The 27,451-nt window shown below is 36.5% G+C and overlaps 1 protein-coding gene and 1 long non-coding RNA gene across 2 annotated transcripts in view; one reads left to right on the top strand and one right to left on the bottom strand.

Moving 5' to 3' along the window:
* Positions 1-27,451, bottom strand: part of LOC135840764 (homeobox protein OTX1 B-like) — an 83,884-nt gene that overhangs the window by 27,789 nt on the left and 28,644 nt on the right. The gene's annotated exons all lie outside the window — the stretch shown is intronic.
* The window catches only part of LOC135840771 (uncharacterized), a 52,173-nt gene that overhangs the window by 3,243 nt on the left and 21,479 nt on the right, over positions 1-27,451 (top strand). Inside the window, exon 2 of the long non-coding RNA XR_010557785.1 lies at positions 11,532-12,122. This is a non-coding gene — a long non-coding RNA (uncharacterized LOC135840771). The remainder of the gene's footprint in view (positions 1-11,531; positions 12,123-27,451) is intronic.

Here is a 27,451-nt window from a genome sequence, read left to right as displayed (position 1 = left end):
AGCCTCCTGCGACTTTTTGAAAATTCCTGAAGCCTCCAGCAGATTTTTGAAACTTTAAATTTTTACAAAATTTCATCAAATGGAGATGGAAAACTCAAATTTACTCTACACTCCAATTTTAACACCCTCTGAAGACGACTTCAGGTGGGTTCAAGTCATTTTAGAGCCTCCAGCGACTTTTTTGAAAATTACTGGAGCCTTCAGTAGATTTTTGAAACTTGAAATTTCCCCAAAATTTTATCAAACTGAGTTGACTGCTGGTGGATTTCAAGTCGTTCTGGAGTCTCCAGCGACTTCTTGAAAGGTTGTATGGCGTTTTTTTGGAAAATTGAAATTCCCTAAAAGTACCTGTAGTCTGCGAAGTAAATTTCAGCTTGCCAACTCCATTTGATAAATTAATGTTGCGGGAATTTCAAGTTTCAAAAATCTACTGAAGGCTCCAGTAATTTTCAAAGAAAAAAGTTGTCTCGGAGGATCAGTGGGGGGGGGGGGGCAATTACTCCTATTGTCATATGCCGAACTAATATTATATAAAATAAAGTTGCAGAACTGTTCTAACCGAAGCAGGGATTAAAAATAGGGTACGCAGCAAATTTCAGTTTTCCGAGTAAATTAAAATTTTTACTTATTTTTAGTACAAATTTGACTTTCAAAAATTTTCAAAAATGTATTTTGATACCTGAAATTTCGACTAGTACCTAATGTATTTTTGCCTGTTCTTTGCGACTTACAATTAGCTGTGCGATCTCCAGAAGTTTCTCTGCCAGTTGAGGGTTTCCTTTGTCAGAACACTCTCCAACTCTCCTATGTTGTGAATCGTGGTAGAAATTCGTAGATTGAGGGATTTGTTGACATTTTGGAAAACCGAGGGGATTTTCCCTAGAAATTCATATTATGTGAGGGATTTTCTTCATTTCTGGAAGAAAACATATGTATTTGGCTATTTGCTTTTGTACTCCTACGTTTAATTTTCAACTTGAATACTGAAACTATTAGAATACAATCGAATTTGTAATGGTCTTTATGAAAAAGGAAAATTTAGTCATCTATGGGAAATTCAAAAATGAACACATTATTACGGCGATATTAGACGCAATTCTGATGAAAATGAGAGCTAATTTCATTCACTTTTCGTCTATTTTGAAAAAAAAAAAAAAAAAAATGAAAAGAATGGATTTGATGTTTTATTTTTTTCTTCACTTTTTTCAACATAAAACTTGAAATGACTGTAAAAACTAGCAAAGAAAAAATGCAATGAATTAACATTGTAGAGCTTGAATTTTCCAGAGACTGTTGACTACATTTTTGTCGGATAATTGATTTGTATATTATTTTACAAAAACTACCCATGTACTCGTAGGTACAATTTATCAAATTTTTTTTTGTATTTTGAAACATTAACGTTGATTTATTCGTGAGGGCGAAACCATACATTCCAGAGGAAAAAAAGCTCTTTAGAGATACTTTACAACTTGCAGCCAGCTCCGATTGAGCTGAAATTTGGGTCACTGAAAGAGCGTTGGCCTCTGAATTTAGAACTAAACTTTAAGATGTCGAAGTTGATTTTTCGTTTCGTTTATATCCTCAAATTGATCCCCTCTCCCACCCCCCGAATCGATTGCCACCATTTTCGAGCGGATCAGAAGCCAGAAGGTGATCGACTTTTCTTCATCAATATCATTAGAGTTGAATAATTTGTTGTAAAATTGACGATGACGATTTTGCATGTTTTTTTTTCAAATTATAAGTAGAGACATTAGTGGGACAAATTCTCTTTTCGACTCGTCACTTCGGAGTTGCGATTTACCTTCCGTTATCTATTCGGGCGGTCGACTACGGAAAGTAGAAGAATTTTTGAATAATTTTTTGCAAAAATCGACGATTTTGAATTTTTTTTCCAATTTTGAGTTTTTTAAATTTGGCAAGAAAATTCAATTTTAAATTCGTCGCCTCGAATTTGAGATTCACCTGTCTTGATTGCTGAAGATTATCAAACTCATTTATATTCTCAGCTGTGGAAATTATTTTTGAGTAATTTTTCGTGTGAATTGCTCTATTGGAGTTTACGGCCCAGGAGGAAATAATGATGGATTTGATCAGGTGTGAATATTTCTGATTCGATTTAGGGAATGCCCAGATGATCTGATTAAGTCTGACGTGGTCTGATCAGATGTACGTCGGAGCAGATCTAGCTTGATCAAATTTCGATCTGATTAGATCTAGTCCGGTCTGATCAGGTCAAATTGGATACAGGAAATGTGCAGATCTGATCGTCCTCTGCGGGGGTTGTTAAGGAAGGTTCCCTTGTTAGAACCAAAACTGTGCAGCAAATCGAGTGGAGTCAAATTCAAAGTTTGAGCACAGAAAACGTTAGAAGTAGAAAACCTGGTTTTCTCTTTTTGATTTTTTTTCTTCCGTTGCGTTGTATTTTTTTGTGGTGCAACATCGTTGATTCTTTCATGTTGAATCCTTCTGATCCCTTGTTTTGAATATTTTGGCGATTATCACTTGCCCAACTAAATGGGGATTAAATGCACTCCACTGGCCGGTGAACACCTCGCATATTTAGTCTTGTACACTGTACAGTGTACAGTTATGTTATGTTGTAAATGAGTTGGTAACTATAGAGAATACCTACTTGTAACATTATTCGATGTACTTGGATTATTTCAATTACCACTACCTATTAGTTTATTCGATATGACTGTGTCTATGCGTCTATCATAAGAGGTACGAGTAGGTCTAGGTACTACGAGTATGTGACCGCCCTACCGCCCATGCTATACGCACAGACACATGAACGCAGAGAGGATTGAAATACTTTTATAAACTGATAATGATGATTAAACGCGGTTTTAGCCGATTTCACGGGTTATCTGTTTTGAATGTACAAAGTTGGGGGGTCGGATTAGACCACAAGAGTAACTTGCTCCTAATAATCAAGATCACCCTCTTGGGCTGCTAAATAAGTTTTTAATAATATAGCTCTTTTGCGGCAGTGATAAGGCGTTTCGGGTTACACTGGCAGTCTGGTACGGTAAACGCGCTACTAAACCCCAAATTCTACGCTTCTTATAATCCCCGTAGGGCTTCTTGTTCCCTTAACCAGCAACGTACGAGTAACGCAACGCAAAGGCGAACAGCGACGGCCGTGGCAGGCAGCGCAGCGTGATGAGTGCAAACATATCCGTGGGGGATACTGAATATTATTAACTGATGATATTCGTTTAGTACCGCTACGCCACGCCAGCCAGCCAGCCAGCCATCCATCCATCCAAAAAACCTAATCACTACTGCTCTTTTTTGTTTGCCATAAAAGTAATCTGACAAATTGTATCGCAGCGTGCCCACTCTTCTGCCTTCTCATCGTTCTTACGTTATACCTACTCGTAGACATGCACTTGTTATGTGTATTTCCAATACTCTGTGGCTTACATCGTTATTGAAAAATTCTTCCATCCAGTGACTACGATGGGGAGCCACGGGATGGCACTCGAGTCTTTTTGTGAAAAATTAATCACTTTTTTCCGGACACTCGTATATCACAATTCCACAAATTTTTACCTTATTCTCAGCACCGAGTTGATAGATTTCGAGGTATTTCAACTCCATCACCTTTCAATAATCGTACGAAAATTTCAAAAGTGCATTACCTAAGCTTAAAAAAATTGTTTTCTACGAATACAATTTGGCCTTTTTAACCATTTGTGAAGAGTTTTGAACGCTATGAGCTTGTTTATTATGAAAGAGCTGCAAATTTCGATTTTCATTATTTCAAATTTCAAACTTTTTTTGCAGTGTTCTGCAGTAACTAAGACCTCTAGGTCGAAATTGAAATTATTGTGTTTTTTTGAACTATGAGTAAATAGTCTAGACACCTGTATTTTGCCTAAATTTTACTCTTTTTTGACCCCGATGACACTGCGATCAACTCCGAAGTAAATGAGGTACTCGTTGGATCTATCTTTTCCATTTCGAATTTGAAAATTGAGCCCGTATTAATAAAATAATTATAAGCTCTAAGAAAGTGTTTTATCAAGATTCGATGATTTTTTTAAAAATCGAGTTATAAAATCACATCGATTTCAGATATTTTGAACTTCGAAGCGAAATTCTTGATTTCTTTCTAGGTACTCATTTCATAATTGATACTGGATACCTACGAGCATGAAGTGGCACGCGATAACGGTTACGATTGCTAGTGCTTCGGCCTATGTGTAAAATGTCTAGTGGGTATTGTGTAGTACGTACGAGAGGAGAGCAGGAAAAACCAAGAGGGTGAATGTCGTTTATCAATTTTCATCTGTGCCGCTTGTTAGAACACGCTAATGAATTGTATTAATTTCAAGGGTCGACGAATAAAGAACATTTGCGAACCCTACGCGCAGATACCCTATATCTTAAATCAATGTTCCCTTAAACCAAATCATCGCTATTAAATCTTTTTATCAGTTGGATAAAGTCGTTTAGATTATAGCGAGCTTTTTCGCGGGGTGTTCGTACACGGATTGTTTGATATCATTTACAAAAGCCTTCGGCGTCGCTTCGTCCTTCTGTATATACTCGTATAGCTTTGCTTACTTATCTGCGCCTGTATAATTATATGTACAGCGTGATCATCTTTTTCAACGAATTTAGTACACCTACATACGAAAATTTCAACATTTTCTACCCCCCCCCCCACCTCTCTTCGTATCGTTTGGCGAAATTTCCAAACGTAAATTTTTCGTTGAAATCGTATCACTATAGGTAGGTATTTTTAATCCAGGTGAATGTAAAAGTTTTTTGTGCTGCAAAATGTATAAGGGTCTGCTATACTTTCCAACGAAGTCAACTACCCCAGCCTCCCTCGATCGTTTTAGGTGATCAACGACAAATTACAGGATTGCAAGTTCAAAAGAGAATAATTCTCGGCCAATTTATAAAATTCGAGAAAGAGTGAAAAACATAGATTTTTCAAAGAAGGTATTTTAACGAGTAGTTTTTTCGAACAGATGATATTATCCTCTAGTGTGTCTGCACGATCACCCGTCTCAGAAATTATCGCCTTTGACTTTTTTGAAACCTTCATAGCAGAGGCGTGACGAAGTGATGTGTGTGTGTGTGTTGGAGAGGGGGGGGGGGGGGTGATGGCTTTTTGTAATTCTTTGGTTTTCTCTTTTTACACGATTTCTTCTGAAATTCCCAACTATTTCCAACTCACTCGATTGTTCCCAAAAATGTCCAACATTTCGCCTAGATTGGCTAAATTTTTCTGTCTGGAGGCGTGAGATACTCTCATACACCCTCACGTCCCCCCCCCCGTTTGGCACCCCCTTGAAGTTCATAGATCGTTTTTAAACTCGAGAAATTTCAAATCGCTCTGGAAGGCTCTTATCTTTATTTTTTGGTGTTCACTGCTCAATGGACACTCTCTCGACTCATTTCGTTTCGTACGAGTACCTTCTTTGAAAATATGATTTTTTTCACGATTTCTAGAATTTACAAATTGATCAAAAATTTAATTTCAAACTCGCACTCTTGAAATTTCGCGGTAACCACGTTATACTTACGATCTCGAGGATGCCCAATTAGCGCCGACCAGAGCTGTAGGTGCTGAAGTTCATTTTTGGCCCTTTCAAGAGCGATTTTAAATTTCTGCAGAAAGTCTAAAAATCGCTGAAGGCTCCAAAATGGCCCCAAACCGTGTAGGAGTTGAATTGAAAAAATTATTTCATTGGTTCACTTAGCTAAAAAAAATTCACGTTTCGTGAAAAAGTTTGAAAATTCCCCCTAGAACAGTCTGTTCGGATCTCTTCAAATTCTCAAAAATTATCCAAAAAACGAAAAATGAACTTCAGCTCGATGAAATTTTGGTTACAGTGGTTCAAAGATATGCTCTTTCGATTTAGCATGGTTTCGTTCAAATCGGAGTGTGCGAGTTGAAAGCAATTCCCTTGAGAGCAGTGACCAAGATATGTATAAAAAATCGAGTAGGTACTGTATAAGTGCTCAGCTGGCATAGATAGTTGTATAAATTCAGAGGTGTGAGCTGCTGTAAGGCCTTCCAGTATGAATGCTGTTGATGGTGATGGTGATGGTGATGGTGATGGTGATGGTAGTAGTAGTATGGGAGTATGTAATACGTATGTGATGTGTTATAATAGCGATAGGCGTGTTATTGTACGCGTGAGAAATACGACTTTTTAAATTAGGTATAGCTATTACCTTGGGCAATAATTTATCAAGCGGTTAAAAGGCTAATACCTACCGTATTACGCTAAATAGTACACCGCAACGTAAAAATAACGTAAATACTACGATTTATATGGTTTAGAATTCAACGCTAGCTACGAGTATATTGCCATGGTGCATCAGTGCATGGTGGTGGTGGCGGCATTGTACTCGCGCTCTCTTCTTTGCTCGATCCTCTAGACTACGTCTCGACTCTATTTCTTTCTAAAGTCTGCCTTCATTTCATTTAGTTGATAGAAAAATTTCCTGTTGATGAGAATCATGCTATACTACGTGATTTTAAAGAACGAACGGAAAACGATAAACGATATGATAATGTGTATTGAACAATTTCCCCTTGCACCCGCACCTACGACTAGAAATGCTGCACCTGTTTTAATGTGCGACATTCACCTTTGGTACCTATGCCATTCAACGCCACCCCTATGGTCTTGCAGTGTTATTAGTATCAGGTAGGGATTGTGATTCTAGCCTCTGGGTAGTAGCTTAGGTAGCTGTAGCCATAGCTGGGTAAGTAAGGTAAAGAAAGGTACTACATTTAGTATTATGTAGGTAGTCACTATGTATGTAAAAACGACTATACCGATTAGTATGTCTAATGAAAGTGAAAATGTCTACGTTTTGTCATCCACCCCTTGTCTGGTTCTGGTGTATTTCTTTTCTATTATCACTAGACCCATATCGAGTATTAGTATTATGTACATTGTACATATTATTACTCGTATTCGCATTTTTAACGGAAGTAAATATTTACCACCGGAATGCGTCCATGCTCTATTGCAAATAGTCTTACATTTAACGGTTGAAGGACGATAAGGTTAAGGAAGAAAAAATTATAATAATAAATAAGTAAATACGAGTAAACGAAAGGAAAAAATATATGATACGGTACTATGTACTTGTATAGAGTGAAGGAGAGCTAGAGGGTGGGTATTGGGTAATAATAATACTGACGCGTCAAAAGCGGTGAATTCTTTTTTTACTGAATATGAATTATTGTTTCCGGGTTGGCTGAGGCTGCCGTGGACCAAAGGTAGACATTGCTATCCGTGCTACACTGCAGTGTAGCTATTGTTGAATGAAATATCATTATCGCGTCTCTCTCTCTCTCTCTCTCTCTTTGCTCGCAGCTTGTACCTAACGATATTGTCCGGGCGAAAATTAAATAAAAATATTATATTATAATAAAACACGATACAAATTCCGAGCTTCTCGTAATATTATGTTGACGTATGTGTATAGAAAATCGTATTTATTATCGTATACGTTACGGAGGTAGGCCTAATACACGATTCCCAGGGCTCGATGCTACACGACGGTATCAGGTGAATTTGCCTTTCTTTCCTCTGTGAGGAAGTTTTTTTTTTTCACACACGCGGCAATCTAAAACAGGATGTGCGAGGTTTCCACCTGATTCGAATACATAATAAGAATAGGGCTGGACTGTAGACTGGATCACGAAAAAAAAAAAAAAAATGTTGCAGGATTTTGACCAAATCCAGTGTGGAGGCCTTCATTTTCCAGCATCCCAATTAGGTTCTATTTTCACTAAAACGTTATACTTTTGTTTCTATTTTTAATAGAAGGTTACTTTTTTCAATTTTATTGTTGAAAATTCCTCCTCTTTGAGGACCCATATCTTCTCCCCAGGGGGCACCTCTGGAGCTAAAAATTTTTCTGCGAGACTTTCAACTCAAAACGAAGTGAAATGCAGCATGATCGAAATGCAAAGTTCGATCCGTTTAATTGATTAGGTCCGGTCCCTTTTCTACTGTCAGCAGTCAAATTTTCACATATTTTTTGGACGATGAGCAGTGAGCTTTTTTCGAAAAGTGATCAAAGCGGTACTTTCCCCCTCTCGCAGATTTTCCAATAATGCAGCGTTATCATCGTTAAAACTGAACGAAATGGGGATTGAAAAAAAGTCAAGTCCCAGTATTTGTCTTCTCGTATATGTCCATTTTTTAAAAAAAACATTCTCCGACTGTACATTTCGAATATCATATGAATGGTAATTGCTCCCTTTGCTCACTCACTTTGTAATTACGATGCTACTGCAAAGGGGATTCCACCTGCTAAACAATGCAAATATAGTCTGATAACGTCGGTGATTTTTAATTGAAAAGAAAATCTCGCCGAGCTTTCTCGTTGATTTGCTGCCATAGAGTAGATAGCATAGTACCATAGTTCATTATGTAGGCTTTGAAATGGAAGATAAAAAATCCTCTAATGGGCGAGTCGAGTGAAGATTTTAAAGATAATGTTGGCAAATATACTCGTAGCAGTAGCAGGTATACCTACTGGCGAATGGCGTTGTGTAAGCTTATCGCGAAAACTTCTCATTTCGTCAATTAGTGTAGATACGGATTAAGTAGGTAGCATTTTTCAAGGTTGAAAGAGATGTTTGAGCAAATGAAGAGTAATACTTGGACACTCGTGTACCGCGCGGCGCGGCGCACGACGCGACGCCGGCAGACGAGGGCTTATACGACGTACTGTGAAACCGCATTTCAAAGGTATATGTAGAGTAATCGATTATGCGATGTGTACTTCTACATAGTAGGTACATGAATAGGGTGGCCCATTGTTTGTCATGCGCTTACTTAAATCGTTTAATTTATCCGCCGCGCCGCGCCACGCCGTACAGCGGGTACGTCTGCGCTTGCCGCGTGTACTTTTGATTAGCGGGCCTTTGCGCTCAAATTGATCGTAATTCGATAATTAGCGGAATATTTTCGTATCTATTCGATACGTTTTTACAGCGTGTTTATTGTTGTTAGGTCTGCCAATTGTAAGCTGGCGGATTTGGAATGCTTATGCGTGAGGCATTTCATTGATTACAGTGTACCTGACTATGATGTACCTTTCTCTTACACTTGCCATGTTCTATAAAGCAATCATTTCTGTTGACTTTTCCCTCAATTTTTCAATTTTCTTGCCCTTACAAAAACCTAAAAAAAGACCATTCGAGTCAGCTTCCTACAGAGAATGTTCTGAAATCTCCATCACATCGCTACAATTTCGGCGACCTGAATGGGGTATTCAATTTTTGTGAATTTTTGAAAATTGAAAAGTTATTACCTACTACATACGTAATGTGTTCTTCGTTCGTATCAAGAAAGGGTCCGAGAATATCAGTGACATAATTTATACGATTGACAGTTGCCTAGGAGAATAAGTTTTAAAAGGTGACAATTTTCGAGCTTAAATTTTTAAAAATTCATTCATTTGCTACATTATTACAAAGCAAATGAATTTCCGAGTATTTACATTTTTAAAAGTAGCTATCCTTGGTGAAAAGCAGCCCAAGTATTTGTGACCCTTTGCTTCAATTCACTAAGGCACGATTTTTTAAAATTGAATAATTTTCGAGCGCTTTCGTCCTCACTTGGGCCTGTTCTCGTTTATTTTTCAAAATTAACATCCTAAAATTTTTTTCAAATTCTAAAATTTTAAAAGCCAAAAAATGAACTTTCGAAATCAAATGTTCAAAAACGTTCGCCTTTGCTTCGCTCGGGCCAATTTGTTTCTTGTGTTAATACTAAAAAATTCACGTTTGTGCCCCCAAAAATTCAAAACAGGAAATTAAAATTTTTCAAGTTACCTACATATATGAATATGATATCAATTGGCAAAATTGGTATTTTTTCCTCTATACCAGTAGGCAAATTTTCAGTCACACACCCCCCCCCCTGTCGAAATTCTCTGTATAGTCTTGTCACTAAAAATGGGTTCCATCTATTCCAACATTCTTCCAAAATGGCTTTCGACTTTTTTCATAATTCGACTAATGTAACATTTTTACAATTTTTTAGGTCTGGAGTGTAACTAAATTTTAAATTTAGTAAATCATTCGGTGACAAAACATTGCGATCACTTTCTCCGACATATACATATATGTACAATTGGATGAGAGTTTAAAACCAACGCAGTTTCATACAACATTATGCGTAATTGATTTACCTATTGATAATTTACTGTGAAAAATAGTTTTTCTAAGACATGATTTAACTTGAGAAATCAGTCTTTCATAAAATCCGCCCTGCCAAGGAGTGTATTCTGGCAATAGTTTCCATTCAATAATTATTTTTAGTTTTACAAAAGTTGATTACATTTTCATCGGAAACTATTTTCCCATAATTTTTCAAGTAACTTTTTTGTCAATTTAAATTGAGGCGCGTTATCACTGACAATCAGATTAGGTAAAGTACAAATAGCGATAAAACTTCTAAAAGCGAGTGAAAATTCCGACGTTGTCATATTGTGAAGTAATTCTCAGTGTATTGTGCGAGTAGCAATACAGGTAAAAATGCAAACATACGTTTTTTTTTAATATTTCCATTATAAACATATGTATTAATGACCAAAAGTATCAATATCAGAACAGGAAAATGGTGAACTTTTGGTGACTTAGCATTTTGGTAATGGCGGCATCGGAGGGTATTGAAAATGAAAACTACCACCATTGTAAAATTTACAATTTTTGCATCTTTTCAAGACTTTGTAAACAGTACTTCTGTCCTTTGGTATCCAATACTGTTTTCAAATTTTGTTTAATGAATGCTTAACACCGACGTGATAATTTTCTTGGTGAACCTTTTTGATCACCAAATGAGTAAAATATTCCTTTTCAGGAAGTAGTATTGGAAATTTTTGACCAACATAGAGATCGGAATTGATTAAACGACCAGAGCATCTTAGAACATTTTCTTTGTCCAATTTTACTCCCAGTTGATTCTGCAAATGTTTTGGTTTTTTATTTTGAACTTCATCGAATCCAATCAAAAAAGACTTTGGATGTTTGATGAGTGATGTTAGTGGGGTTGATGTTTTTTTATGTAACTCAGCGTAGCGCCTAATAAATCATCGACCGATCCAAAAGAATTACAATCAATATCTAAAGGTGACTTTAAGACAGGAGTAGTCACTATAGCAACGCAGATTTGAAATCAGGTTCAATGAATTTTGGAAAAATTTTCGCTTTGGGCCAGGCCACTCTTTTTCATCCATAACCAACCATTTTGGACCATTCTATCAAAGTGAAGACAACTTTTGCACTTTTGAAACGTTCGTTACAAGTTTGATATACTTATCAACTGAAAAAGATAACAACAAATACAAATGCGAGTATAAAACCAAAACAAAGATCGCCAAATGGCCAACAATTTGCGTATTTCGCGACGTTCGCGATACCCCCCTCCCCCTTTAAACATGTAATTTCACGTAGGTATACATAGTTCGTTACTGTTTAGGATGATGATTTATTATTGATTTTTTTTTGTTGTTCTTTATTGCAGTTTGTGGAAATCATCGATCGTCCGACTTCGAGCCATCATCGCTACCTGCTTCTCATGTACCCTACCTACTTGAGACTTCCCGGAAGTGAAAAGCTAATCGTTTTTTGAAATTGTGTTGTGTGCCTCATGTAGGATCGTGCGTTTTTCCTCATGAAGGTTGAGGTTCGATGCCGTCTGTACGACCGTGCTTTTTTCAAAGGTTTTGTAATTCGATCTCATTATGAGGACCGTGTTCCTCATGAAGGCTAAAGTTCGGTAGTGTTGTGCGCCGTATGTAATTCTGGAATTTTCATTTGTGTGTAATACGCGTATTCGATGATTTCGATGCGTTGTCGTTTATTCGTGATTCAGTAAATTTGGCTTTTCAATAAAGCGGGAAGTCATGCCAGAACTCGGAAGACCTCAGGAATACGAACATCCCCGAAGCAGGTCTTCTGGAATAATCCCATCAAAAGGAAGAGCAAAAGAAGACTCGAGAAGAAACTCATCGATATACCCGAGGCTTATCCGCAGTAAATTCCACGCCACAGCAGATCATGATTAGATGTACGACACTTCGACGAATTTGTGGGTTTCATTTTCTGTCGGTTGGTGAGTTTGAACTTTTTTGTTAATATTTTGAATTCTTGTGCTTTTGCTAAATGGCTTTCGGGTGTACAAATTTTTTGGGGTGTGACTCGTTGGGCTGATGAAGAAATTTACTATCATTTTATAAAATGAGGGGGGGAGGGGTCTCAAAAACCAGATGTGTGAGAGAGTCCGGAACTTTTTTTGGGAGGCAACTCGATGATACCTAGACTTATAGTACCCCCCATGCGAATAATAACCCGGAAGCCCTCGGGGGCAAATTTGCCCTGTTTATATCTAGCCATGGCCTTTGAGAATAGTTTTGTGTTGCTCTTGCTCCTATTCTTTTTTTTCGTTTGTTCACTCAATAAAATGAGCAAACTTGTCATACCTTTAGATCTAGGACTCTAGGACCGTGCTGCCAATTAAGGCTTTGAGGCTCGATACGTCCTTGACGTTATAAGATGAACATTTATGTCACGTGTTTGAGCGATTAGAATGGCCCATGTCGTGTATACGTTGGTCCATTCGTTAGTTCTGGATTATACAATCCTATTCCTCGAGGTTCTCTTGTTTTGTCCCTTTAATTTTGGTATTTGTTTTTCTACTTCGATCGAGTAAATCTGTGCAATTTCCAAAAGTGTAGGGTAATTATTGTTTGTGCATTGAATTTTTGTGTAATCGACACTAAAGTGTAGAGAAATTACTGAGTAAAAGTATGCGGCGGCGATGATGTTGCGCTGTAAGGGCAGCATCAGCAACGACGACGACGACGGTGGTAGTAAAGTTGGGGAGGCGCGATTTGCTCGCTTTGCTAAAATGTTTTGGACTGTACCACCGCAGATGTAAAGTTCATAGCAGAGGTGGTACTGTGCGCGTATATTTTGGCAGAGACTGTCCATGGAAAGTACAGCCACTGTTGTCGTACTAGCATTACAGAACCACCGAAACGACGACTACGACGACGACGACGACGTCGACGTCGGCAACGGTAACGGTAACGTCGGTGGTAGCGGTACGCAAGCGGAGAGAGAGTAGAACGTAGAACGTAGAACGTGCAATGAAAGAAGGAAGAGATGAAGAAAGAGTGATTCAAGAAAGAGGGAAACGCACAACGAGCAGAATATAGCAGCGTACAAAGGGGCAACGAAAGAGCGAGAAAGAGCGTGAGCGAGAGAAGCGGCGAATATATGACGAACAGACGGACTATAAGCCGGATTACGAAGATGCGAAACTTGAATGGATGTTGTGTGGTGCCCTGCCGAGGGGCGAATCAAAAAACCTTTTTTCCGCCCTGCTTCATCCCTTTTCTGCATGTAGTTTTATTCGGTTCGCGTTCGCCCTGCGCTCGCTCTCTCCGCCATCTACTCGTATTTTTGTCTTCATCTGGCGAGCGAATGAGCGCCCCCTTTTTTTTCTCCCATTTTTTTTCTCTTTCGCTCGTCTTTTGCTTTACCTTTCTTTTTTTTTATGATAAAAGTTTTTTTCCCTTTTCCAGTACCGAGCTATACAGAAAATATATATACGTATACTATCGTACGGTACATTGTGCACTATAGGTATACGCGACTGAATATACAACATTATACATATTATATACGGATGCGTATGGTAAAAAGAAGAATGATGGAAAGCAGGCGGGTGGGGGAGGGAGTGAGCCGTAATCGAATTCACAAAGCTAGAAAATTGTTCTCGGCTACGCGACCAACCTGAAGGGACGTTTAGCCGACTCGATGTACTCGTTCCTCGTACTCATCGTAGTGTGTATAACTGTATATTCTGTATTCTGAATTCCATTCTGTTTCAGTATACGAGTACTCTTAGATGAAAAACATGCTGATTTCAGGGATACTTTTTGAAAAGAAAATTTTCTGTATTATACAAATATTTTGTCGATATAGCGACGCTTGCAACACTACGATAATCTGAATATAGGTAGTGTGTATCATATACGTACGTCCGTGCGTACCTACTACATACCTATACCTTAAATTAAGTTCCTAAATTTAAGAAAATATTGTTTGATTTATTTTCGACATTGATGAGTTTCGAGGTATGTCTTATCTACATGGGATCAAAATGAGTGTGAGAAGTGTACAATGGGTAGTAGGACATTAAAAGTGCTGTAAGAGCCTACTATGCTTCGAAAATGAAGAGAATTGCTGTAGCAAAAATGAAAAAAAGTTGTCGATTGGTAAATTTTGTTACTCTCGTTCCAGATGGTTACGATTACTTTTTTTCAATTTATTCAAGTTTCAAATTGCGAGAAAATTGTTCGATTAAGGTAGACACAAATCCAAACGTTGTCGCTTACTAATAGGTATTAATAAACTTCGATGAATATTATCAACTTGGAATTTCAATTTCTAATCGAAGAAAATTAGTTCAAATTGTTTTAAAGAAGAAAATTGTGAATTTTGAAGTCACTCTCCCTTTCCCCAAAAAATCACTTTGGCAGACGTCTGTCAAAAGTCTATTTTAATTTTTGGTTTTGGGAGCTAATTTTCTCGAAATTTGCATATCTCTATATTTTTTAACAAATACAAACACACCATTTTTTCCTCAATTATTTTCACCGAAAAAGTGAAAAATTTACAATTTTTGAAAATGAATTTTTCATTGCTTCGTGAATTTTCTTCTGGTAAAATGAAAAATGAAAAAAAATGTATTTAAAAGCGTGAAAAATAGTAAATTTTAACCTGGAAACATTTATTAATTTTTTTTCGACATTTGCTTCGTCATTTCGCCAAATAGTAATTGGATTTTGTTCTTCAGCAAAAAATTTCAGTAACCGTGAATTTTTTTCTCAAAAAAGTCAATTTTTCGATCAAATTTCATAAAATTACGAAAAATGCACCGTGTATGGGGGGGAGGAGGGGGCTCCGTAACATGTCAAAATCCGGTCTTACGCAACGCTGCGGTGAGATAGCGATTTTTTTCTCTCGTTTTCGTACTCGTGTTGCGGTTTTTTTTTCGGTATTATTATTTGTTTTGTTTTTTCGTCACGCTTTATCGCGAGTAATAAATTGGAATTCGGTTAAACGCGTCGGTGTTTATTTAGTAAAGCGATAGCAACCCTTCGAAACATCAACGCAAATAGTAGGAACATAACGAGGGTGCTTGGGTGCTTCGGGATGTGAAAAAGTGTTCGTTTACGTTTATTATTTACAAAACGTGAACTTGTGAAAACAAACGAATGTTTGTCACATCATCTTGCAGCCGCCCCTAACGTTAAATGAAATTAAATAATTGATAAGAAAACAATGGCGAAACGTGGCACGCGTGACTTTTCAAACATTTCTGCTGCGCTGGCGTTTGCCTTTTCTGCATAACGTAAGCGTTAAGCATCGCTCGTAACCATAAAAATATGTAAAATACGAAATTGAAAAGTGCTTTATTTCGGTCTATTTGTTGATTATTGCGACTCGAAATATGAAAAAAAAATGAGTATGCGAAGTACAAAAACTTTTTATAAGTGGTCGAAATATGCAAAATTTTTGAAGAAATGTCGTGATTTAGGGAAGAGAAAGATTCGAAATTCAAGTAAAGAACACCAAATTTTGGAATTTTTCAGCATTTCGGTAATTTTTTTCATTTTTTTGTCAATTTCAATGGTGTCAGGATTCAGCTTTAAAAAAAATTATTTGACACTATTTCTAAAACTTGAAGGGTCACTCAGTTGAAAATTCTCAATTGATTTGGATGAAGGTGCCCAAAAATTTGCTCCGAATTGAGGTGGCCTTATTAGGCGCACTTAGTCTTTCAACCTGCTGCGCAAAATGATCAGAATATCGGTGTGAATTTATATTGTTGTATAGGGCTATTTAGATGAAAAATATTGTCAACTTTCATTTTGCAAAACTTCAATATCTACTTAAGTTTTGTATCGAAAATTTGATGAAAAAAACAAACTCGAACAGCTAAAAAAACTAATCTACTCGTAATAGGTACCTCTCATTCCTCATTTTATGTTACCTCTTTCTTATACCTTAGAATGTTGCAGTACGCTTTTGAGAGATAGTAAAATACACCTAAATACGCGTTTACAAACTACCTTTATTGTTTCTAGCGATGTAATTACGTTAATTAAAAATAATGGCGTAGAATGAAGACGGCAAATATACAAGAGGAAATGTGCTGATGAAAGAGAAAAAAAAATTTGAGAGATAACTTATATCAAAGAATAGAAGCCCAAAGAAAGAAAAGGAAAAAAAAGAAAAAAAAATCAAACATAAACAAAAAGCTACCCCAATTTGAAAAAAGCGCCAGCGAGCGCCTGAGAAAAATCCGTTATTTGATGAGGAGACTTTGCGTTGGTGGCGGCAACGCAACGCAACGGCAAGAGAAAAAGGAAAGATGACGATAGAAGTAAAAAGGTCGAACGCGCGATGGGAAGTGATGGTGTCGTTTGATTTTGTTAGTAAATTGTTGCTGGCGGAACACTACTTTGCACTCAGGCTATGTGTCGCATAAATAACACGTGTCTACGAGCCCACGAACCCTTTAGGTAGCGTTCTTAATGTTTTCACAGAGGGTTAATATCGTTTCCTCACAGCTTATGTCCATCGTCTTTTCCCTTTTCGATTTTCGACTTTATAAGTACCCGAGTACTCTGTAGTCTGTCTCTGTACCTACATTGTACATTGTACATTGTATGTATTTGAATACTCCCTCTGCTTCGTGGTTTGCCTTTTGCAGGAACGGTGATGGTTCTGAAATGCATTCTTCCTCATTAGATATTGATGAGTTAATTTTATGTTTGTTCGTATCGTTAAATCAGTTGCAAATCCTGGAACAGCATTCGGATCTAATGATGTGTATACAAGTGTCGAGTATACCTTATTGTTGATATCTAGATAATATTGTGATTTGATTTCCTTTCCGAATTCGGCGAATTCTGCGATGAACTCATCGAATCAGTTTTGGAAATTGGTTTTTAGATGAATTGTTGAGCAGTTTTTTGGTTCGGTATACGAGTAGTTGTAGTGCTCAAGTATCTCTACTAAGTACATATATGACCGGTGGCCCACAAAAGTCAGCTGATCACTGATCCAAAACGATTTTTTGAATGAGTTCGAAAAGCAATGAAAATTGTCGAGTAATAATAATTATTGTTAGCCTACTGATCATCTTTTAATACTTAGGTAACGTCTGTGTCGTACTCATCTGTGCTCTTTTTCACTCGACGTAAGATTCGAAGGCGACGAATAAAGTAGTCTAATCGCCGAAGCGCAAGTGCTGACTACAATTTTTATTTGAGGCTTTTTGGATGCAGCACCATACGGTATGAATTGTCCAAAAAAAAAAATGAACGTTTGTTGAGAAAAATACTTCGGCATTCCAATTAGGCTGCATATTATAGCGCGCGATGGCGCTATTATCACCAACCCCAAGTAGGTATCCTGTCGATCCTAAATTGTTTTCGTTTACTGTTTCAACTTTGTTATAAGAGTATATAAATGTGCAGATAATGCGTTAAAGTAATACGCTTATAAGTGAATTTTCTATCATGATTGTGAAGTGTAATTTGCTTATCTCCCCCCTCCCCAAAAAAAAGCTATTCAATATCGCCGTAAAGTTCGCGTCGCTCCGTTGTTTATCGAGCTTATTAAATTATTCCGACGAATTATTCGTGAAATCGGATCATACGTACGAATGGAATGTTTGATGTGCGTCGAGGGGATGCTTTGAATGGTCGAAATAATCGCATCTTTTTCTTTTTAAAATAGTGGTTTGATTTTTTTTTTAACCTTACGCAGGGTATTTATTTTGCTGACGTTTTCGGTACGAAAATTGAGATTTAATTTAGCCAAATACTCTATACGGAGACTTTGATCCTACATATTATGAATGTCAGAGTTGAAAAGTCGTAAAACATGTGCGGAAATTTGTGAGCATTTATAAAAATGTTCCCTATGTTGTTTCAGGCAATCGCGACGCGGTGCTTTTGTCAAGGTGTCTGTCTAGTGGCACAAAAATGGCACTAATGCACCAAAAAAGGCAAGAAATTGACCTAGGTAGCACGAAAGCGTGAAAATATGTAATACAGAAATTGCTTCAGAAAGCACGAACATTTCTTTAAAAATTGCCGTCATCAAAACTGTGGGGTTTTTCAATTTTTTTAGCTAATTAATTCTGTCGTGTACTTCTTGATGTGATAAATTCAAGTCTGCAAAACCGATGCCTTGTATCAAAAATAATGTATTTCACTTTTGAATATCGGCCATACAGTCAACTGTAGGAAGCTGAAACTTATCGCTAAAGGGACATCAAAAACCTGAAGGATGAATCTTGAAAGAAACGAGTATTTGCTTTTTTGCATGTTGAGGAAAAATCAATGCTATGTAACAAACAAGTCTACGTGTATTTTGCAACTTCAAAACTTGAAAATTAGTTAAGAATAAAAACAAAATAGGCATGTTCAAAAACGAAAACGAATTTATTACAACACGTTTTTTCAAAACTGAATTATTTTATACCACTACACAAAATGTGAAAAAATTATGGGAAAATTCAATTTTAAGACGTGAAGTGTGCATATTTTTCATTCAGCTACCAACTTTTGAATTTGAAATTTTTTTATAAATCCAACAGTTCGTTGCTAAATTTGTGAAAAGAAGATTCGCAATTCATCCAAAATTGCAGGTCTTACCCTTTTTATCTCAAATTTTTTCCCCATATTTTATGGTTGTTCAAAAACAAATCTTGATTGAGGAGAGAAATGAAAATTTTGCTGGTCTTTGTATCAAATTACGAATTTGGCTTTCTGGATTTCAAAAGACATTCGCTGTTTTAATTTCTGTTTAACCGGCCAAGAATAAGCCATTAGTTTTTAATTGTGATTTGATTCGCCTCCTCATTGGTAAAGCACATATATTTATTTGAAAAAGAGATTAGAAAATATAACCGCAACGAGATAAACTAACGAGTGAAATTTGAAATCTCATGTTTTCGTTACAAAAAGGCCCTTCTCGAGTTGAGCCCTTTTTCAATGTGACAAGAATTAAATTAAAGCTAGAAGGTGTATTATTATTATTTTTTAAGTCGAAAGCTCTCAGAGAGTCTTTACAGAAAAAAATATGACGAAAAGTTACTTTAGATTTTAAATACGCCAAATTTAGAGGGAGCGGGAGCTCCAAAAATGAACATTTGAAATGTTTTTTTTTTTCTAAATTGCATTTTTGAATACTAATTTGAACCAATTTGATCCAATAGGTACTAAGATATGCTTTAAAAACCAAATTTTTGGAATTTTTTGACTCCCTCCGCCAAAATTGTGAAAAATTGAAATACAACTGCTACAATTTGCGACTTGCTTCACTTACCTATGAAAAGGTGCGAGCCGGGGTATTTTCTTTTTCTTTTTGAAGACGACTAGGTTCTTATTGCGACTTCCCCCACACACCCCAAAATATCAAAAGGTTCTTTTCGAGTGTGTGAGTGAGGGAAACCCCCTTGAAGGGGGGGGGGGTTTAGTATGCAAATTTGTCAAAATCGAAACGGTGGAAAAATCAAATTGAAATTGACTATTGAAGTGGGTATAAATGACAGCAGCATATTTGATACTCATTTTTGGTTGTATAGTATACCTCTATAAGTATGTATGTGTTTGGTATCTGCTGGTAGGTACAATTCCAATGTATTCTAAGAGGCAGTAAACAAAGAGGCGGTATTGGGTTCCGCCTTATCCGCCCAGTGGTACGCCTCCCTTTTCAAATCTTCTTGTTGTTGGTCGGCTTCGCACTTGGTGTAGACCTATTATGACAACCTGTTGATTCACATTTACTCACTCTCTATGGCATAAAATACCTACGAGTGTGCACATATCAGCTACATATACACATAATTTGTATTGTGGGTAAAGGTATGGGCAGTAGGCATCCAGTATAACATGCTGCTGTGTCGAGGCTGAAGATAGCACAGCAAAATCAACGGCATAGAGAGAGGCACAGTGAGCTTGTTAGATAGGCGGTAAACATCAGACCCGAATCAATTTAGGCTTACACCTTACAGCTCTATTCAATAAAATACGTACTCGCTGCGAGCTATAATTTTCGGGGCGTAAAAAACGTCGAATTATTGTACACGTATGGATTCAAACTGGCTATGGCTGTTTCAATGTTGGAATAGGTATACGCATCATCCATCTCTAAAGTGTACCCCAGCCCAGCGTATACCTGCTGTGTTGACACCAATTAGGTATACACGCGTGCTGTACATTTATTACCTTCTGTTTGACAGCAGAATAGCAAAAACACTCTTAATCTGGACGGAATTACATCATTCCCAATTTCAGGAATCCGAGAGCCGAGAGGCGAAACAATAGTGTTATTGACAAAATCACCGATACAAGGTCTGAAAATTATTCGATGAGATTGGAATATCCCACGTCCTTGCGATGAGAGGATGAGGCAGGCAGCGATTTCGAAAATTTCTACTCGAGAATTTGACTACTTTGCCCATCCAATTGAAGCGTTGCTGCATGAAAAATGGATTTTCAAGTGTTATACGGACCGGAAGAAAGCTCTAAAGCCATCGGTGGCTGTCTCAGGGTATACCTTCACGAGCACGACCAAAAAAAGCTCCCAATGAGCGAAATCAAAGTGAAAATTACGCTCATCTGTTTCTGAACGCCGTGCAGAGTGCTCCAAAAGGAGTTATGGATGAAGCCTACATTAATATATGTAGTATAAAGATGCAGTATATTTCAAATTCCCTAACTTATTATATAGGTACCCCATCATATAACTTCATTCTGGCTGGCAAGTAAAGACGAACGGTAGCCCTTCGCCGTTCTCCATTCAAATTGAAAGCGAAACTGTTGAGGAATCATCATGTTGTCTGTTGAGTGATGTGAATAGGCGATACTACGACTATACGATATGTTCATCATTTATAAAACGTCTTTTGGATGTAGATAAACATAGATGTGTATATCATATCTACATTTGAATTCACACTTAGGTACTGTAAATATACAGTATAATGCCTAATGCCTATACAGAATTACAGATACACTTATGCTGTCAGAGTACACTCGTTCTCAAGCACTCACTTTGTTGATGGACATTTTGAAAAAGGCCGAAGAGACCGGTAAGTCTCGAGCCACCCTTCTCTCTTGACAGTATTTTCGTACCAACCGCGTCATTATACCAACGTTTAAGCAGATACGTATACGTACCTTACCTATATCCTTCGGAGTAATAAGGTAACATCTCAAAAAAGCGAAATTTTACAGGAGAGTGAATTAATTTTTTTCAGATACTTGATTCATTATTTTCATCAACACTTGTATGCAATTTTATTCAAAAAAATAGGAGTTTTTTGAGAGAATATAGGTTTTCAACTCCATAATCCATATAAGTACTTTGTATCCAACTCAAATCGTTATTTTTGATTGCAGAGGGGGGAGGGAAGGTCATACACACCTCAAAAAAGCAAAAATGTCAAAATTGATTTTTTTTTTGAGATGTAGCCTTAGTACTCCAAGTGTGCGATACGTGTTTGTCGGATCGCAAATGAGAATACTGTACAATAATTTCATGCTTTGTAGTGACCAGAAAGGGCGTGACTCATCTCCCGAGCATTTTGAATGAATATAATGGCAGAATCAGGCGAAATAAGAGGAGTACTTCTGGAGATACTTGAAGAAAAAGCCAATCAATCAATTAATCAATCTATATTTATTCCCAAAAATACAATTTCGAAATTACAAAATATCCCCCCCCCCCAAATACGCAATTACGCGAGCGAGGGGGCCTCAGTGGCAACATTTTTCATAAAACAGTGAAATATGGCGAAAAAGTGAACAAATTTGAAATAAGAAAAAAAAGAAAAATAAATAAATAAGTGAATATAAAATAAAAATAATGTAGAAAATTGATCGGGAATTTTGAAAATGGCCCTCTTCTTGCGTCTTGCACGCAATCATCCCCTATTTTTAATTGAACTCGAATGGGCATTTTCATGAACGTAAAGTATTATGTAGAGCATCACGAACGACTTAAACATGGATTAGTGGCGAGGTGACAGTATTCCCATTCTTGAATTTCAATACGAGGCACACGCGCGCGCTTCTTGTATTTTACTAATTACCCATTCGCATATCTGGTACTTGATACATATTTGTATTATGTTACATGATATCGAAAAAAATAAAGAGAGAAAGAAAGATGCGGGGCAATGCTTCCGTATAAGTCACTATTTTTCATTTTCCCCTATCTGCATAAAGAGTAGCGTCGGTAACCCCCCCCCCCCCCCCAGTTGAAAAAAATCAAAAAAAATCAATTCAATTTATTAAAATTCTTCATTTTTACGTCAACATTTTTCTAAACAATTTTCTTTTCCAGAGAAAACTTTGCACGACCCTTCAAGCCATATTGACCCGTTTGAAAGGAGTCTTCCAAAGTTGAAAAAAATCCTCTCGTTTGGAGCCCCCAAAATTTGAGAAACCTAAAAAAAAAAAATTAAAAATTGATGCCTGTGAAATTTTTTGAAAAATTTCCATTTATGGGCAGCATCTCTCTGAATAAGCATTTTTTTTTTTTCAAAAAAAAGCCTTCCTCCGGTCTCTCAAATGAAAATTTAAAGTTTGATGTGCGCACAAAATGTTTGAAAACGTTTCATTTCTATAGGCAGAGTACTTTTAAATAACCACATTTTCTAGAGAAATTCTCCCTTGGTCCTCCAAAATGATGTTGGTCCCCTTGCATGAAGCTCATGAATTTGAAAAATATGAAAATTGATGTCTGTAGGTACGAATTAAGTATTTGAAAATTTTTCATTCCTGAGCGGAATACGTCTACTACGAGTAGATAATTCTTTTTTCAATAAAAACCTTCCCTCAGTTCTCTTCAATAATTTTGGTAACCTATACTTACATAAAAACCTCCAAAGTTGAAAAAAAAAAAATTTGAAATTAAACTAATCAGTATTTTTAAAAAAAATTTAATCTCCTTTCAGTGTTGAATTTTTGGAAAGAGCATACCGTCCAAATTGATTCTAAGATTTTTGGCGAATTTTCAAAAATAAAAAATTAACTACTTCCGGCAGTTTATGCTTTTGGAAAAAAAATGTATGCACCTATTTTCTTATTGAAAATGATGATGAAAATTAGTTTAGAAACTGATACGAAGTCCCTTGAACGGAATTTCAGAGTTTTCAAAAAAATTTACACAAAGTGAAGAATTTGGATTTCTTGAATTTTCAGGAATGTGGATTCAAAAATCACTCTCTTGCTAAATTTTTTTAAAGAGATCAGTTGGATGCAAACTACATACCTGGAAAAAATATGTAAAATTGTGAGATGTGTAGGCGAATGTCTGCGAAAGTTGACTGTAGGTACCTAATAAAATATGATGAACTCAGGTAGCCTATACCTACAAATATGTACCAGTATATGTATGAAAAAGAATACTGAGCTTTTTGAGCAAAAGTATAGTGAAACGCTAAGGGACAATATAAAAGAGGGAGCGATATTGCTATTTGATTTTCTCATTAATAGTTTTTCGAAGGCACACGTTTTGCACGTGGCTGTTAGCGTACAATTACTCGCGCGTGGTTAGTGAAATTAGAATCTGGGCGTGCGTTTGCGTAACGCAATTAACGTCGGGTCGTTTGACTTATTTAATGCTATTTCATTCGCCACCCAGTATTATCATTTGTGTGCGTGCTTATGTTTTTTTAAAATTTATTGTCAACCGTTTCAAATTTCAAGTGTTGTGCATTTCCGCACGTCCGAGATATACGTCGCGTCGAGTATGAAGAACGAAATGCTGACGCAGCGTAAGCTGAAAATATGTATGTGCACTATGCGTCTATGCAATATTGCAATATGCGTAGCTCGAGTGAAGTGCGATTGAATTTTCATCTTATTTATAATATACGTATCTTATATCTCTTATAAGCTTCCGGCGCGGTGTCGTGTTGCATTTCATTTAGACATATGTTGGTAGATTGTTTATGCACGAATGACGTACGATGATTTTAATTACCCAATTATGTGCTTACAGCCTGAACGTATTCAACAGCAATGTTCTATGTATCGCAACGGAAATAGTTCTGTGGATGCTAATTGAATCTAATCTAACCCAACTACACCTGTGCGTACCTCCATCGCTCATACTGAGGACAATTTTTTTACAGGGCTTGCAACGCCCAAGTGATGCAAACTACGAAGCTTCTATGTACCTACAAATACTTTAAACGCTCAACTTTGAAAGTGAAAACTGAATGCGAATACTTTCAAGTGTATGATTCCGTCAACTGCGGACTATTCCGTTGCTACTCGTATGATTTCAAAGGTTTCGTACTCATCGTCAGCTATAGCAGATATTAGGTACATATAATGTTCATGAGCAGGTTTTGGTGCCTCTGCCTTGCCACCCTGGTCATACTGTATGGTGTATGGAAATTTCAAGGTAGCGCGTGATTAACCTCTATTATACCTACTTCATTAGTGAGGGATGCGAACGGGAATTTGTAACCTTGACCGTAACCGGAAATAATCCAAAAATTTTCAGGGGAAATTTTTTTATCCAATAACCTCAAAATTTTTGGTCAATTAAGGTTCTTATTTTTCTTATTTTTAAATTTTCGAGTGTTCTGAGTTCCAAATAAAAAGTTCTGAATCCGAACTTTGAATCATCGCATTTTCCCAACTTTTTAACAAAATGCAATTATGCATTTTTTTTCACCTTCAATTGACCATAAATAAACCAACATTTATGTAAAAAAATGATTCGATTATAAGGGGAAGAATATTGGAAAGTTCTGGCGGGTGGCAACTGATAATTCATTTTTGAAAGAAGTTGTCCCAGAAAATCGGGGGGGGGGGGGGTCATTACTTTTCGTTCCTATTCATTCAAGTCCCATTAAAAATTGATGAAATTACTTGTAATTTACAGTTTTAAACAGCAGGGTATTCAACAGGTAGTGAAAGTAGTGAAAAAGTTGCGATTTTAAAAATGGATAGTGAAAGTAGTGGAAAAAGTAGGGAATTTGGTTAAAACTGTTTTTAAAAATAATTTTGATTGAAATTAGTACACAATTTTTTTTTCAATTTTAATTTTTTTTTTAAATTCTCCGGTGAAAAATTTAATTTTGTTACTTTTTGTGTGTGTGTGTGTGTGTGTGGAGGGAGGGGGGGGGGGTCGAGAGAAGAGATTTCTGAAAATTTGGTTTAAAAAAAGTAGTGATTAAAAAAACAAAAAAATCCGTTTGATACTATGCAGGTACAGTAATGGAAAACTGAAACTGAAATGAAGAATTGGAATCCTAAAACTGTAACTGAAACTGAAAACTGAAACTGAAAAAAGCAATACTGATTTCTGGTAGGTACCTAGTTTATTTTTCCCAATAAATTTCCAAAATATTACGAATTTGTTGGGGAAAAACGTGAAGCTAAATAAGAAAGCATGCAAAAATACATCACTGGCTAAAATTTCAGGTGCTCAAGTGCATTTTCCCACTTCTGGTGAATTTTTGGAAATTACTAATTGACCTAAATGTAGAAAAAAACGAAAATTTCTCTAAATCAATCTAGAAAACTGAGATTTGGCTTGTAATAATTTCCATCGAACCCCTAAAACGATTGCAAGCGGTTTCAAACTGTTTTGAGCATTTCTGGAGCTTTCAGCGGATTTTTAAAAGTTTAAATTTCCTCGAAATTTTACCAAATAAATTCAAAAACCTAAAATTTTTTACTTTATACTCCAATTTGAACTCGCTGAGTCGATTGGAGGTGTTTCAAAGCCGTTCTAGGGTCTCCAGCCCTATTTTGGAGATTCCAAATTTTAAAAAAATTCTTACTATAAAAACCGTCCAAAAATAACTGTAGCAGGGTAATTTTCAAAAATTTGCCAAATTTCAATATAGATATAGGTATATTTTTTTTCAATTTTAAAAATTTTAAAATACACTTTTTTGAAATTTTTAAAATTGGACTCATAAATATACATACCCTCGATCTCATTTTTGGTATTGATCTCAATCAACCCCCCCCCCCCTGGGGTAGTGGGAGGAAAGGTTTTAAGACTTCTTAAAGACACGACGAGGAAAACATTATGCAGGGGAAATGTGAGAAAATCTCAAAAAAAGGGCTTTGGAAAATATCATTTGATGAAATTTCTTGTATCGATGTAACAGTACATACCCCTTAAATATTTGTATAATTATGTACTTGTTTTCAGACAGAAAGCCGAACATTACAGCAAAAATATTGAGACACGACTACATGGAAATTGAATTTGAGACATGTAAAAATTTCACATGTATTTCGATTTTTTACGAGCTAAATTAAAATTGGCATTCGTGTTTTGAAATGTGGATAGCACTCTTACCAACCATTCGAATCGGTGTGACCATTTATCCACATGAAAAAATATTTTTAAAATGGTAAAAAAAAATCTGAAAAATGAACACGGCGATGGACATTCAAGTCGGGGACAGACTTTGAACCCCCCGTAAGGTTATTTCATAAATGTTTTGAGGTCAACTGATAGCGTCAAAATGTAGAAAATTTCATCTAGAACAATTTTGTATCCTTTATTTTTTTTTTTGATAAAATGCATATTTGTATCATAAAAACAGGATTGGAAAAAAACCTGTGCTGGGACAGGACACGACTAGGAACTTTTGGCCATTCAACCGGTTCCAGGTGGGGAGATGGAGGGGGTCCAAGCATGTTTAAATTATTAAATTGATGCCCAGGTGCAGGTATTGAACCAAGTCCTGAAAAAAAATCACACATTTTGTATACTTTTGAAGAAATTATCTTGGGACAGAAATTTGCCAGATTTTTGAGAATTACCCAGCACATATAAACGCGATTAATACTTTTTAGCCACTTGACCACTTTTTAAAAATGGGGCCCGACCCGAGGATCTAGAACGGCTTAAAAGCACCTTCAAAATTGATTGATCATGTTCAATTTAGGGCGAGTAGGTATATTGTAGTTAGTTATGCATCCAGTAAATATAGGTTTCCAACTTCATTGGTGAAATTTTGAGGGAATTTCAAAATCTGCCGGAGGCTCCAAAATTGCTCAAAATGGTTTGAAACTGTGTCCAATCAAGACAGGAGTTGGAAAATGGGAAAACACAAAATTTCGCAACTTTCCAACTCAATTTTTGGTCAAATTTTGTTGATTTTTTTCCTATGTTTGATTTACGCTTGCGGTATGTGCATTCGAATACCACTTCAGGTGATTGAAATGAGCTGTAAAACAGTTTTCTTCAATTTGAGCTCAATTGAACAGTATTTTCATTGGGACTTGAATATGACAAGTATCTACTATCTACTCTACCCAAACATCAAAAATCAAAGAATCGACCAGGATTGCTGTCCTGTTCCCA

The sequence above is a fragment of the Planococcus citri genome, chromosome 1 (genome assembly GCF_950023065.1).
Source record: "Planococcus citri chromosome 1, ihPlaCitr1.1, whole genome shotgun sequence".
Taxonomy (NCBI): Eukaryota; Metazoa; Arthropoda; class Insecta; order Hemiptera; family Pseudococcidae; genus Planococcus; species Planococcus citri.
The sequence above is the reverse complement of the archived record's forward strand: the minus strand, read 5'-3'. Positions and strand labels throughout refer to the sequence as shown.